Source organism: Archocentrus centrarchus, chromosome 16, assembly GCF_007364275.1.
Source record: "Archocentrus centrarchus isolate MPI-CPG fArcCen1 chromosome 16, fArcCen1, whole genome shotgun sequence".
NCBI classification, from domain to species: Eukaryota; Metazoa; Chordata; class Actinopteri; order Cichliformes; family Cichlidae; genus Archocentrus; species Archocentrus centrarchus.
Window position 1 is genome coordinate 13,390,269 of NC_044361.1, and position 14,574 is coordinate 13,404,842.

Consider the following 14,574-nt stretch of genomic DNA (forward strand, 5'->3'; position numbering starts at 1 on the left):
ACTTTGACTTTATTAAACAAACTGTCCAGTCAACACTGGTTTGCTACTTTAATGCTCTTTGAACATGAAATATGATCATTTATATACATAAATGCATTAGAAAGATGACAATAAAAGAAAAGTAGACTCACTGATTTGATTAAAAAAAAAAAATCATGAATGAACTCACACACACACTTCCAGTTTGAAAGTCACACACCAACACACACTCATTTAACTGAATTACCTACGTGAAACAGGAAGTCTGCAGGTCATTCTTTACTGCTACTGCTGTCCTTTCCCTGCTTCAATGAGCTGCTATTATTAGAGTAATGGTTTTACTCAGGGGACTTCGTGGCTTTTATCTGAGAGCTAAATCAAGGCTGTAAGTTACTAAAGGCTTATTTTTACCTGCTTTTTTTTTTTTTTTTTTTTTTTTAATTGTGACTGAAACATGGTTTGAGTGAATCAGATTTTTTTTTAATGTATTTGAGGGCAACCTTCTAATATCGCACATTTGTGAGCAGCCAAAATTTTGTGACCCTTTCATTTTCACTTTGCTTTCTGTATTTGATGAAATTACTGCATGTACAGCAATTTCAGCATTTCTTGTAACTGTTACTCTGCCCTACGTTGACTTGCAGGAATTTTTTGCTTGTTTCTCCAAACAGAAAAATTTGAACAGGTCTTTTTTTTGTGTGTGGTTAAAAACACGTGTGTGCTGAAGGCTCTCTTGAGATCATCATGAGTACACAAAGACCTCTCCAAGCATTTTCCCTTGGAATTTAGTTGTATGATTCAAACACAGACTCAGTTCATTGGTAATTTACTCTGTTTAAATGTTTTGCAACCACCATTTTCATGGTTATCAGGAAACGGCATCCCGGTTTAGCTAACAAATATTTAAACTAACATTTTTCTCTAGCTGACTTCATGTAAAGGCTCATTACTCATCTGTAATCTGCTGGCACTGAGTTCAGCATTGAGTCTAAAGCTAAAGCTGGCTGGAAAACACTTCCAGACAGTGGAAATGCAACCACTGTCTGGTAAATGAACCTGACAGCATTTTTCATTGAGACTGGAAGCTGATATTAAAAGGAAACAGGCCCTTGGGTGTGCTGCTTCCTGAAATGTATGCCAGAAAGGATGAAGCTAGTATTCCTTGAAAATTATGACTATAAACCTGAACTATAATTGTGAGTGTTGGATAACATAACGACCACGCAGTCTTTCATGTATTATTACTTACATACTACCCGTGGTATTATGGGTGCTGATTATCTCCAGTAGACAAATATAAGACTGAATTAGAGTTAACAGGAAGCCTTTTTGAAACCTGAGACATATTTTTTGTTTTAAAGCCAATTGGTTGATCTTTATAGAGATCTTTATATTGGTAAAGGCCATAAAAAGAGATTAGTGGCTATTTTAAGCCAGTGCATGAATGGAAGAAATGATCTGACAGTGCATCTGTATATGAAAGAGCCATAATTTATTACAAGAAGCCAAACAGTAGCTGCAGCAACACATTTCTGTGTTGATTTTACTCTTACTGTATGTCATACACAGTGTGTATGAGCCGACACATCCCCTTACACATGACTTACGACCCACTTTGGATTCAGTCTGCTGGATGTTTTTAGATTTGCACAAACTGGTTTGTAAGTATTGTCTGCTAATGAGTCAAATGGATTAGTGAATGGAAGACAATCCTGCCAGCTGCTTATCCATCCATCCATTCTCTTCCGCTTATCCTTTTCAGGGTCGCAGTGGGGCTGGAGCCTATCCCAGCTGTCATTGACCGAGAGGCAGGGCATACCCTGTACTGGTCGCCAGCCTGTCGTAGGGCTAACACAGAGAGACAGACAACCATTCACACTCACATTCACACCTTGGGCGATTTAGAATCACCAATTAACCTAACCTCACAAACTACATGTCTATGGACTGTGGAAGGAAACCAGAGTACCCAATTCTCTACGTAAGCATTGCTATTTATGTGTTATCTAAATGTATATACTATTTAATCTTAAGCTCTGGATAAGACCCACTGATGACACAATGAGCACAACAAGTCAGCAGGATATTATTCATTAGATCAGAATAATATCCTGCTGCCTGACCACACTGTCTGGACCTTTCTTCATGCTCATTGTTCTTATCTGAACAGACAGATGACATGTGACAGACCTCGACCCCTGCTCACCCAGGTTTGGAGGAAGTTCGGGTCAAATCCTTCTCTCTATGCATCACCTCCACCCTCGGTGTGAGACAGATGCTCTCCCACGCAGAACATGGGAGAACACACACACACACACAGACACACACACAAGCGCAAACACAAGTCACTTTTACAAATTTAACTTCATCCCTAAGTTGTCTTGTTAACCATAATTATCTGCATAACACAGTCACACATAAACCAAAGCCCTGCTTTTCCTTTGATTGTGATGTGATCAGTGGGCAGACATGATTTCCTGCATAATCTCTAATCTTAGGGGTCAAAGTGCAAAATGTCAGGTCTGAGGTCACAATTGACTCTTCAGGTCTGTGGCCACAGAACCAGCTGGATGTATGAAAGGAGTGGAAAATAAATGGCTCAGAAACCTTTGCAAGCCTTCAGCCAAAAGCATCTGTTGATGAAAGGTGAATATTTAAATTATTAACAATTTTACTCTGTCATTGTTGTTTCTGAAAGCTTGTAAGCATGTTGTTTCCTCAGTGTTTTAGTAAGATTTCTTATCTTTTTGTTTTAAACAATTGCAGATTTTGGCAGACAGATACCATGTTTCAAGATTAATCGGTATCGTACTTCCCAGCTGCATATCATGAAGTCATCCACCGCTGTTTCTCCAGCTTCCGTTGGTCTGAATTTCTCCCAGGGCTGTGATTCAATCCTCCTGCGATCTGCTCACAAGTAAAAGGAGCTGGGCAATGTAGCATGATGACTTTTATCATTTGACTTTTTATAAAGTCTCCTGTAAGTTCCTATAAAAGAGAAACTGTCATAAATAAAATTGCAATGATTTCTATCGATTTTTACTTCAGATGCAAAATTGGCAAAAGGAATGCAATAATGAATAAAACATGGAATTTGAACCAAGGAAACTAAAAATACATGGCAATGATACTATGAGTAAGATTCACCAGGTTCACCAGTATAAAGAGCAAAACATGCCCACAGAGAAGACTATCAGCTCTACATTCCCGGCATCACTGGCAGTGGTGAACCCCATTTCCTACCTTTGTGCTACAAAGGGAATCCTACACATTATAGTGCTGTCATTGCAATCAGTCATTCTTCAGGGGGCCTGGTAAGTTAGTGATAAGAGGCTAAAGACCAGCCATGGTGTAATAGCCAACGGCTTACAAAAGGGAAAGCACAGCTAATAATGGAGTGGTATTTAAGTTACGTTTTTACAGCTTTCATGTTAAGGCCTCTGAGATCCTCTCCTGTCACACCCTATAAAGAAAAACCCTGTCAATCGTTCTTTTTCATTCCCCTCCCAGCAGGCCCAGTGGAGATAAAGCAGGGAGAATATAGGCCACGTCGACGTGCAGGTATTTCATCCAGAGGTCAGAGTGGACAAACTGCAGCTGTCCACGGTGAGCTGAGCTGCTGTCTGCTGTAATCACTAATCCAGAGGTTCCAGCTGCCCCCTCCTACACCTCCTCTAACCCGCCTGACCGACCTGCTGATCCCTCACTCTGTGGCTTTCAGACCTCCTCACTTAAGGTCATCTGATCTTTTGCATTAATTTTCTCTGGCTCAAAAACTTAAGTTGTTCACTCATTACTATCTTTTTCTGTCACTGCCGGCCTTCTGTTGGGTTTCCAGAAATCAGCATTTTAAACCTAACGTATGATTTTGAGGGGAAAAAAAAATCAAAAGCCAAGTATGAAACAAAACAAAAAGGCTGTTTTGAGTGACTTCATGCCTGAGTGAAAATACTCTAATTGGAATGATTAGTCATTGGGTTAAATTTTATTTGGCTCTGGCGATCTGACATGGGAACCTTCAGTTCAGACTTGTTGGGGATCTGAACTCAGTTTTACTTTGCAAAACAAAACTCCCTAAAAAAACAACCTCATAGGTTGTTTGTGGGGTAATTATAGCATAAATCGCAGCCATGACACCTCTGAATGCATTTCACACGGTTGTAAAACTCTGATTTGTCAGGTCAGAGGTTAAAGGAAATAGACCACAGTTCCACTGAGGAAGAAGCTCTGGTCAAGCTTAAAACTTGGCATGAAGTCGGCCTCTTTTAGCACTTTTGTATACTGACCTGAAATATAATTGTTTTTGGGCTATGATAACTAAATTAAATGTCACATAAATCACCTTGCCCTGTCTTAAGATGATTAACTTCTTTGGATAGGAATTTTATAACGAGTCAGCACCACAGGAGGCACACGTTGCACTGGCACCACAGGCTTTAATCAAATCACTATTGTGTTTGTGCAAATTTCAGATTTCAAAAAAACAAAATAAAAAACATGTCATTTTAGTTAAATGTTAATTTAAACTAAACCTCCAAGTCCTCATTAGATAATGCACACTTTTGTTTATGAGCATGGACAGAAAGGGCATGATGAGATAAGAAGAGAACTGAAGGTTTTATGTAGTTTTGTCTTATCAAACAAGGAAATTATCATTTTAATTTAGAATTATTAAAATAGGACACAATGATAATGTCATATACAGGACAAAAAAACAGGACACGGCCTCGCACATTATGCAGCCAAGTGAAAATTGATCTCACAGACTAATGAATGTCTTCCTAAATGTGGACACTTACCATCATCAAACTGGAAATAGGCCTGTCTGAGGGGGAGATGTTGATGCTACAGATGACGGCTCTCAGGTTAGATTCGGTTTCAGCAGTTGTGCTGCAGTTGACGGTTAACACATGCTTTCTTGACAGTAAAGTGATTTCTGTCAGTGATTGATAAAAGACAGATTTGATAATGAGCCAGAACTTTCAATAAATGTGGCCAAGAAAAATGTATTAAAGGCGTTGCTCAGATTTAAGGTGCTCCAATTATACTGCGTGTAGTTCTGTTTTACCTCAAGAAGTGAAATATTTAATGCCACTATACATTTTTCAAGTCATGTTTAGCTGATGTGCAGAATCAGCCCTTGAGCCAACAGCCAAAACAATGCTTTCTGATGTAATTTAAACTGATCGATTAAAAATGATGTCAAAAACCATGTTTGGACTTAACCTTTTCTTGTGCGTGGGAAATGTTAAATTAAACAGAAACCCACCAAAATCTATCATGGCTTGATTAAAATCAGGTCAACTATATATATATATATATATATATATATATATATATATATATATATATATATATATATATATATATATATATATAAACAGCACTTGGTAGACTACACAGTCGGTAGTCTGGGTCATAAAACAATAAGTTGTGAGCCTTGGCAAATCACATGCTAGGGCCAAAACTAATCAGTGTGTTACACTTCTGCTAACCTTACTTCACCCCTGTTTTCCTTAATAAAGCCCTTAGGATTTCCCTTTATTGGGAGGGATCCCAGTACATAGCACATTTTGTCTTTCTGGCAGCTTCTTTGGACAGAAATGAAACGTCCAGATTCCTCTGCTGTTCCAGGTATCCAGCAGGGCAGCAGTGGTTAAAGGTCACAGCCATGTCTGGGCACCAACTGTTAAAATCTGACCTTCCTAGTTTTAACCTGGTGTTCAGTGTGGTTTTTGTAATTAAGTTACACAACTGTACTCCTAACATGACTCTATAATTAGAGCCATTTGTTAGTGAAACTCTATCTTTGAGAGATCATATTAGGCAATAGAGGTTTCAAAGGCATTTACATTAAGAAATTAATTATTCATAGCTTATGGCTAAACAGATTTGGTGGGAACACTATAAGAAGTAAGTTTCCAACAAAATGTTATAAACATTAAACCACTGAATTCAAATCAAAGGCTTGTGGTTGGGAAAGACAGCAGTAAAATGCACTGTCACGAGTGTGTCATCAGGGTAATGCTCAGAAAGCATCAATATCAGGTCATATTGGCTACACTGTAATGTATGGAAGTAATTAGACTTCCAGTTAGTTGGCAGCACCTCATGGTGATGCAAGAAATAATTATCTGGAGTGTCACTACTCTGCCGATGATGTTTATTCTTCACTGTGGTCTTACTTTGAAAATCGTATACATATTGATGGTACCATGGTAACATGCTAACATGTTGTGACTAAAATGGATCAGGTACTTCTTCATACCCAGCAGTAAATAACAAATGATTAATGGCCTGCACTTATATACTGCCTTTTAATCTTTAGTAGGTTGCACAAAGCATTTCACAATGTATTTTTCATTCACAGACACACACACACACACACACACACACACACACACACACACACACACACACACACACACACACACACACACACACACACACACACACACACAAGAAAGCCAAGCAGCCATCCATAGTACCTCGCTACTACAGGGGGCTTAGATGAAGCAGACTACTCCCTGCTGTGTACTACAGTACATGTGACAAAGAACACAGGAGTGGAAATAATCTATCCATGATTCCCCTGAAACAGTCAAAGTTTATGTGTGAAAACAGCTAAGCTTTCAGACAACACTTGGCCTTGTTAAGTGTAAAACTGAGAGCACCTAGTTTTTCCAGGGACAGCAATATTGTGGGGTGTACTTTCAGAAAGAAATAAGACTAAAGTTAAAATCATTTCCTGATTAATTGGCATAACCAATATGAGAGGGAAGGCGTATTCATATTTGTTGTAGATATTCAAATAACAAGCTACATCACAAGCAGAAAATCAACTTAGGTGCCCAGAGTACCTCCCAGAGTTATAACAATACAGCCCACAGTGCTACAGGGTATTGTCCCACCTTTCTAATGTTTGGTCAATACCTAAGACAGCCAGTGGAACTGGAGTTAGGTGCAGGCCCACAGCGATCATGTCATGACCCAGGAAGATGGGTGAGGGCCTGCCACTGAAAACTTTCTTTTGCCCATGGTTTGGCTAGGCAACATTTGGCAAAAGGGTATCATCATCAGCCCCTCTCTCACACAATGTTCCACAAGGTTCTGTTCTTGGCCCTATTTTATTTATTTATTTCTGTTGTTTTCACTTCCGTTACTTCAGCTTTTGAGATCATTTAATTGTCAAAACCAAACCAAAACCAAGCACTGGAAACCCGAGAGTGACTTTTGATGGGGAACTTTTCCTGGATTCCCTGTCAAGGTTCTATATTGTTCTTTTAGTTTTCAGCTGTAAAAAACTAGTAAATTTTGTCCTATTGTATCTAAATTTGAGATGGTGATTGGTATTCATGCTATTGTTTAATCTAACCTGGACTATCATAACTCAATTTTAGCTTGTTTCAGTACAATGTCCATAGGACTGCGTGGTCTGGACAGAGATCTCGGATGTCTTTCTTGGAGCCACTCTCCCAGTTTGAGGTCACTACCCCGAGTGTTCCGATTACCACAGGAACCACTGTTACCTTCACTTTCCACATCCTCTCCAGCTGTTCTCTCAGCCCTCTGTATTTATTGAATGTCTAGTGTTCCTTCTTCTTGATGTTGCCATCATTTGGTATTGCTATGTACATCATATGTTCTTCCTCTGCTTCTCCATGACTACTATGCCCGGTTGGATAGCCATTACCAATTTGTAAGTAAGTAAGTAAAATTATTTATATAGCACCTCTCAATACAGGTGACACGAAGTGCTTCACAACAGGACAGAGAATGATAAAAACAATTAAACAAATGCCAAGCTAAAAAGATGAGTTTTTAAAAGACCTTTAAAACACATCAGTGAGTCGCTGTTCTAAGATGGGCAGGGAGAGAGTTCCAGAGACGAGGAGCCAGTGAGGCAAAAGCTCTGTCTCCTTTCGTTTTCAGGCTTGTAGAATGTACAGTAGTCCCTGATCACATGATCGCAGTGATCTAGAAGGGGTATATGAATGAAGGAGTTCACTGATATAAACCCGTGTAGAGCTCCAGGGAATGTTTGCTAAGACAGGTAAACAATGCATTACAATAGTCCAAATATGAGGATATAAATGCATGAATAACCATCTGCAACTTTGAGACATGTTCATGCCTGAAAGAAATATACAGCTGGATGTCATCGGCATAACAGTGGTATGATATTCCCTCAAAAGTGTTTAGAACATGCCTCAAAGGCAGCAAATATAACAGAAACAACAGAGGGCCCAAAACAGAACCTTGGGGGACGCCATAAGTAAGATAAACAGAGTCGGACCTAAGATCAGAAACTGCCATGTGAAAACATTGATTTGACACGTATGAAGTGAACCATTTCAGGGCAGAGCCTGATATACCCACGCATCGATGTAGTCTATCAAGTAAAATGTTATGGTCTACAGTGTCAAAAGCAGAAGAAAGATCTGTCTGTTTGTATCTAGAAGTCCCACAGGATCTTAGCTCGGTCATTCACCACTACCCCTTGGGCGTATCCCATGTTGACTTCGGGATTTCTAGGTCATAATGGGCATAGATGTTCCTACATACTATGCAAGCCGCTTGGTTATGGTGTTCTATATATGCCATGCCTACACACATGGTTTATTTAAGTTCTACCTTTGTTCCTTTAATTAAAAAAAAAAAAAAGTCTTTTAATTGGCATTTGTGTGTGCATCTCCCTTTTTTGTCATGGCTGTGTGGCCCGATTCATGACACCAAGTTTTACACTGTCTATAGATGAGTCATGCCCTGAGGAAGAAAAATTGTTATAAAGAATCTCTCTGAATATAAGATATATTGGTGTTGTTTGCTCTGCAACAATCCCACTGTTCAATGTAGCATCTATTGTGCTTCATCTCTGTTGCATCAAATTCAGTAGAGCTGCAGTTTAGAACTTTGAGAACAGATGAAGGATGCCAACAGATATTCAATGGTAATTTCATTAGGCATTTTGCTATCTTTTATCCCATTCTCTTCTGAAGAGAAACAAAATTGGCATTATCTCAAAAGTTGCAAATACTGTAAAGCAATTATGTAACAGCTGTCACAACAGCACAGTAATCAGTACCATTATTTGCCGAACATCAGTGAAACCACATGTTTCCCAACACAGAGTAAGAAAATCCTTTATTCTGCGCACAGTGCAGGGATCTATTAAATCAGTGACGCTGTTATGCTGCGAATGCGTCAACAGCAACAGGGTATTGTTAGACACATATAAAGGGATTCATTCTCAGAGTTGGATGTAGCAATCTTCTGATTTCCCAATACTAAACATGAACATATGAGCCAAAACTTTTTCTGTTCCCTCTCTTTCTTCTTCTTGCCTTTCACACTTCCCATCTTGTGTTACACCTTCCTGTCGCTCCGGCCACCTTCCCTTTCTTTCTCTGTCGTTTCTCTTTGACTTTTCATCTGGCTGACACAGGGGATAACTTCAATTCCAAACACTACAGACTAAAAACAAACCCTTTTTTTTTTACAATGAAAACAAACCACCTTCTCTTCTTTTTTTTCGTTCTCCTTTACTTTTTTCTCTCCCTCTCTCCTGTTTAACCACAGTAAAAATAAACTTCTCTGTCTTTATTTATTTTACAAAGGAAGACTCGACCACCACAGAGTTTCCTTCAGGCCATTTGATCCTTAGCCTGCCTAATTTCCCTGTAAGGACAACTTAATCTGATACTGCACACTGCTAATTGGTGTCATGCAAATGTATCAGGGAATCAATTACATGTCAATATCCAAGTCTGCCATGCCAATTTGCAGATTAGGCTTCACTTAAATTCAATGCCAGAGTGATAGCCTGTCTAAACGAATGTTGTTAAACCATCACATGTTAAGTAATGATGCGCTGTGCTTTGTCAAAGATTGTTGAAATCAGTGCTGAAATTGAGTAGCCATCGATTCTGAAAAAGGTGGCGTATTATTGATACCACTTATATCCACGAATGTGGTCATAAGGGAAGCCAAGGCCTTGCATGGGAGAATGCTGATAGGTTTACACGTGAGTGTGTTATGGCCAAACATGTGAGGCTGTTTCAGTAAGCGTTAATGATCCAAGAGTCCCAGGACACACTCAGCTTACTCATTTTGGCTTCAGAGAGTTGAAGAACTCAACAGTTGCTGTGGTTCCACGAGCCAAATGTTTCCTGTCCAAATATAATTGATGAATACCACCATCAAAGTATTTACATGAGTGCCGGATAAAATGGTGGGATAAGGTGTCCTGTTTCTGTATTCTGCATGAGATTCTAAATCCAGTATATGTAGAAATCAGTGAACCTGCCTTCACTGCAGTTATACTGGGCACCTGCGCATATGCGATTCCTTACTCAAAAATGCCCATCAAAAAAAAACCATCCATATTATTTCAGTTATTTGAAAACCTATAGAAGTCACATGTTCAAGCACGATCACCAAAAACATAGATACTAATAAATGAGAGAATAGCTGGAAGAGTACGTGCTTATTTTAATCCGTCCGGGATTCAAACACACACGTGCTACACACCACAATCACACCCGTGATCAGTTTGTTTACATGACGCATGCTTTTCTGATTGGGTTCATTCTTCCTGAAATATTCCAATAACTACTGGAATAAAGGTCTTTAATTACACTGCTCGTAGTATCCATAAATATGAAGACTAATTTCCATTATTTTGTGGCACATTTTGGGCTTCTGAGGCTGACTAATGACTTCCAAACCACTAGTTAGGAAATCTATTTGAATTTTTTATTTTATTTTATTTTTAATGGGGCAAATTTAGGGGCAGATTCTTTTGATTTTCTTCTTCTTTCAAGTTTCTGTTTGTGTTTGGTTATTGCAAAAATACAACAAAACAGCCCAAAGAACAAATCACCTAAAGCAAAAAAAGTGATGTTAACTGACGTGTCAGAATGTCTAAATTAACAAAGAAACAAAGAGACTTGGAGGGTTAATTGGACTGGATCTCTCAACTGATGGAAGAACCTTTATAACAGTATCACTTGCTGCTGTACTGGATTGCATTGGGTCTGTGGTTTCTTTGTGTTTAATCACTGTAAATGCAGCTAATGTCTTCCTTTAGATGTACTGCCTCTGCTCACTCAGTCATTGCTGCTTACCTCACATCCTCTGTCAACAAATGACAGAGGATGTGTATCCACTCGTCATTTATGCACTCTGATTGCAGATTGAAAGATGTTTCTCTACCATCTGCTTCAGAAAACAAGCCGCTCAATACACACCACAAACGTCACTACATGTGCCAGCAGTTTTCTCCACAGCATCACATTCTCCACATTTTATTTATGAAATCTCTCATGTTGTATATCTTATGCACGGTTCCTTTTTCACTTATTTTGTTGTTCTTCTGTTTCTCTCTTTCTGTCTCATTAGCAGACCCTCTTTGAATTTCTCTTACTTTTGCATTTATCTTCCTGGTTTTTATTGTCCCATCCCTCCCCACATGCAGGATATTAAGCCTCACCATCTCCTTGTTCTCTCAGACGCTGCCAGCTCTACTCTATTCTCTGACTAAGCCATTATACCATCATCATCATGTATATACAACATGGCACACTGTTCAAAAGTAGAGCTTGAATTGTGTTAGGAAAAGACAGACTACCTTTTGTCTTGTAAAATCACTACCAGGTTGTTTCTAGTAGGTTGGCTGGGTCTTTACTTGGGTGATAAACAGCACAGTCACCTCTTCTTCTCTCTTCCCAGAACCCCATTTACTTTGACTTAGTAGTTTTTTTGTTAAGTGAACCATTAATCACTTTCTGGCAGTTTCTTCTTTGGAAGCATCATAGCCACTTGTTTCTTTAAGAGGCTTTATTATGTTTTTTTTTTTTTTAATGTAGCTTTTCTGGGTGTAATGTGTCTTTTTCAATTGCTTTGTTAGCCTTTTGTTAGTGAAAGGATCTGTTATTCACCTTCCACTGCATACACTGTGCTAAAATATTGCCATTGTCTCTGTTTTTTTGAGACATATTGTTTCCCATAAGAAAGGTATATTGTTCATCAAGCCAATATGTTCTGAAAGACTTCTATTCTAATCGGGACACTGACCTGAGCTGAACAGGAAAAGGATGGTTGGATCGTCAGCCCTGTGATGACAGCATGGCATGGCAATGCAAGGATGGGATGTGTCTCAGTGTGTGTGTATATGTGTGTGTATTTGGTACACATTTCCAGGAATATCTGGACAGAGAACCTTTTCATTTGTGTGTAATATGTAAGCCTTCAAATAGAGATAGTGGGTCTGTGGTGTGTCATTTTGCCTCAAAAAATTAGGAACACATTGACTAAAGCTGGTGTGTTTGTGCGCATGTGCATGTGTGTGTCTGTTTGTAAGAAAAACTAGTAGACAATTTCCCAAGCAACATCTGGCCATGCGTCCTTTATTGCTCCTTTAGCACAAAGAAAGACAGTATTGTATGAAGGCAATTAGCCTAACACACACAAACATCCTGCAGCAGAGCATATGTGTGTGTGCATGTGTGTGTGCTTGACCTGCAGTGATACATGCATACATGGTTGTGTTTAAGCAGAAAGATTAGTGCAGAGCAACATGACTGTGCATGCCTTTATTAATTATATTAACATATCACTTCTTTGATCACTGCAGGGGGACTTTGAAGAAATCCTGTACAGTCTTATGAAAACACACTTCTCTGATTGCTGCTAATATTACATTATACATCATTAGATGTGCCACACATCTTTGCAGACTAAAATCACTATCAGAGAAGACTGAACTAAACTGTTTTTTAATAGCTCAGGGTTTATGCAGTACCTGTCGTCTTGACAACAGTGACCCATGGTTAGCTTATGACATCATTGCTGGCTCTAATTAGGCTGTTGGGGAAAATCCCCCACTCTCAGCCCAAACAGGCCACCACGCTTCATCTGCAAGCTAGCCTTCTAGGAAACACTCTGTGTTTGGGTGGAAACTCGTGCACACGTTAGCGCACATGGCTAACAGACAGATGTAAATGAGTGCAGACATGTAAAGTGAAAAAACTTTCTAGAAGTTGCTAAATGCTTACATAAATAAACCTTATAATATTTGAATGCTTTTCAGGTTTATTGTGTACATGCACTTTTATTTGTGCTTCTGCTTATGCAGACACACACTTGCGCGCATCACATACACCGAACAACAGCTGTGAACAGACCGAGCCAAATTACAAAAGTGTCCCACTTATCAGAAAAAAAAAGAAGTGCTCCCACTTTTTCAATTCTTCCAAAGAGTTTTCAAAGAGGCAAAACATGCCTGCTTCAAGCAGATATGCACGTCACGTCGGTGCTATTGGTCTTTATTGCTCTTAAGAACAGAAATTGCTCCTCAATAAGTAACATGTAAAAGTAAGCACGATTCCTTTGAGTTTCTTTTCAGATTGGTAACTGAGGTCAGTTTATCCACGTATTTACATATGGTTAAAATGCATTTGTACAATAGCTCCAGCTGTCACAGATTAGTTGACAGGCAGACGTTTTTTATTACCCTTTACTTCCCAAAAATGGTGCAAATGAAGATTTATTTTTCAGCGATGCTAAGAAAATTATTCAGGAATGCAGTGGCAACACTTAGCCAACTGCAAGCCACATAAACCAGAACAAAAAGAGGGAACATGAGTTAATACGTCTCTGAGCAAGTTGGCGTCTTTGATGACTCAGCTGTTAGTAAATCCACATTGTCTGGGTTTTAGTGTCCATACATGCAAGTGAGTGGCTGCTGCTCAAAATCCCAGATCACCCTTATTGATATCTCCCTGTGGGAAAATGAGCTGCTGCCCACTTGGAACATGAATCAGAGCAAACAGGGGTGTAACTTTGTATTGCATCAAGGCGTGACTCCACCAGGGTGTGGTGCCTCGATCACTCAATTTAACTTCATGTGTGAGTGAGCGAGTGTGTATGAGTAACAGATGAAAAGATGAACGCAATAGAAGATCATCCATCTGATAAGATTTTTTTTTAACAACCTTAATCCCTTACAATGAAATTAGACAAAAAAAAGGTGATTTTTATTTGTGAAATTTAGAGGTGCTGGCAGGAGAAATTTGTTACCCATGAAAGTGTATCTGATGGAAGGATGAAGGCTGGCAAATATCAGACCTTTTCTTTAAGTGCAAGAGCACACATGTTTTAGGCCAAGTTCTGATCAAGGTTAGAATGGCTGTTATTTTTTTTGACTCCTGTATTACATTTTGTTTCCTGACACTTCTAATGAATTCTGCCCCATGCTGTATCCCCCACACCACCCCTCGTTTTTTAACACAGTGCTGTCACTCAGTCTGAAAGAGACGACGTTCTGCATTACCTTTCAGGCCAAGATGAAGGGCAGCATCAAAATATCCATATACTGAAAAAAAAGTTTGAATTTGTTCTTTGTTGAACTTTAATGTATGTCCTCCAACCGAGGCAACCACAAGGATATTTTTGTCTCTTCTCATTTTTTGTTAATCAGTAGCAGCAATAAATGGCTAACCCTATTGTAGCGTGATGACAGTATGGGAAAGGTTTGATTAGGTTTGGGTGTAAAAGCATCTTAGTTAAGTTCAAGGAAAATTTGTGGATAAATTT